General features: G+C 41.6%; 1 protein-coding gene across 2 annotated transcripts in view; it reads left to right on the top strand.

Annotated features, from left to right (window-relative positions):
- LOC106869896 (mediator of RNA polymerase II transcription subunit 1) overlaps nt 1–2,119 on the top strand; it is a 207,940-nt gene that overhangs the window by 38,081 nt on the left and 167,740 nt on the right. The window lies entirely within an intron of this gene.

The raw sequence follows: 2,119 nt of genomic DNA, 5'->3' as shown, positions 1-2,119 counted from the left end.
ATATATATATATATATATATATACATGAGTGAGTGGACAAAGGAAAGAAGGGCACTCAACCAATTTATTGGTAGTTACATGTATGCATGTATGGATCAAAACAGTTTGATTAAAATTCGTTGGTACTCTTGAGTTTCAAGTGTGATGCTAGTCGTCAGCCATTTTGAATTTGAATGACAGAAGTTGATTATTATTACTGTTAGGTAGGTTGCGATTGGTTGAGGAAGGTTATGTGGTGTCGTGGTTTGAAATTGGTATACAGGTAACAGTTAGTTGGAAAATACCGCATGGTGAACAAGAAATTGACCATGCAGAGGACAGGAAATAGACCATGTGGCAACTAGAAATCAGTCAGGTTGTTGGCTGGAAGTAGAAAGGGGCAGCATTTGCAATTATATAGTTCTATATGTGGGTGTGTAGATGCGCTCATATAGTTATGCATGCATGTGTATATTGATGTGAGGGTGTGCATCTGTACATGAGCATGCATGTCAGCACACACATATATGCATGCACTTAGACAAACACACACACATATGCACACACTTACACACACATGCATATTGATTTATATGTACATATGTATATTCACATGCATGTACGCATGCATACCAGTGTGTATGCACGTGCACGTACTCAAGTATCCCTGTCCGTGGTGTGACCATTCATATGGCTTGAGATAGTCAGGCTGTTGTCCTTATAGATGCCTGACCTACATGGGTGGGTGCGTCTCTTGAGGGTATGCAAGATGTATAAGCTGATGAGGTCGGCAATTTCAGCCCACACCATGGACAGGTTTAGGAAAGACTTGATAGAAATATTTAATGAGTCTGGCCAGTCAATAATGGTTACCACCAATCTGACTACAGTCGATTTGTTGGACGTAACCTTAGATCTCAGTATGGGAAAGTATTATCTGTACAGTAAGCCTAATGAGGATACAGTAGACATCCACAAGAGCTCAAACCATCTCCCTACTTTAATTAGAAACCTGGTTCCAGACATTAGTAAACAACTGTCTAATATCTTGGCTAATAGAGAGCTCTTTAACTGGGCTGCCCCCGACTACAACAATACTTTGGCTAGGAGCAGGTTTACTGAGAAGCTCACTTATGTGGACAACTCCGAAACACCGTCCTCACCACAAAAGGATTAGGAGAAGGAAAATCGTATGTTATAACCCCCTTTCAATCTAGAAGCTTCCACTAACATAGATAGAGTCTTCCTATCATTAATTAAGAAACACTTCCCCAGAGACCATAAGTATTACAAACTTTTCAACCCCTATAATGTCAAGGTGAGCTACTCCTGCATAGACAACATTGCATGCATCAACAGACATAAAAATGCATGCACACCACTCCAACCCCAACGTGCAACTTTCAGAACCACACCATGTGCCCTGTAGAAAGATCTTGTTTCTCAAGGGCTGTAGTATACAGAGCCACACCTAGTGGCTCGTAATGCCACCCTTAGTGCCTAGTAATGTCATCCGATGGCATTACTAGGCAGTATACTGGTATGACAGCTAATGACTTCAAGAGAAGATACTCCCAGCATATGCACCTGTTCAGATCCAGGGACAGAGAGAACTCTACTTCCCTGTCTCATTTTCTCTAGAGACTCCATGATGTCTAAGATGAAATACCCAGCATCAAGTGGACTATTATTGACAGAGCACCACCATATTCACCAGGCGCCCCCCAACTCCCAGCTCTGCCTCCGTGGAAAACTGCATATCCTCCAACAACCTGTAGTATCCATCACAAGAAATATGATTTGTTGTATTGCTGTTACCAGAGATATGCCCTTCTGGCAAATTTCAGGCCTCTGACTGCTGACACACCAGATATAGCACCATAGCACCAGCTGCTACTCTGCTCCGCCTGTGCCCAGGTCACTGCTACCAACCAACCCCATGACGAGGACTGCCATTTACCAATCCCCAATGTTTACCAACCCCCCAATCACAGCCCACCTTATGGTAATAACAATCAACTTGTCATTCAAATTCAAAATGGCTGACGACTAGCATCATGCTTGAAACTCAAGAGTACCAATGAATTTTAATCAAACTGTTTTGATCTATATATATATATATATATATATATATATATAT

The sequence above is a fragment of the Octopus bimaculoides genome, chromosome 9, assembly GCF_001194135.2.
Source record: "Octopus bimaculoides isolate UCB-OBI-ISO-001 chromosome 9, ASM119413v2, whole genome shotgun sequence".
Taxonomy (NCBI): domain Eukaryota; kingdom Metazoa; phylum Mollusca; class Cephalopoda; order Octopoda; family Octopodidae; genus Octopus; species Octopus bimaculoides.
This window is presented reverse-complemented; position numbering and strand designations above follow the sequence as displayed.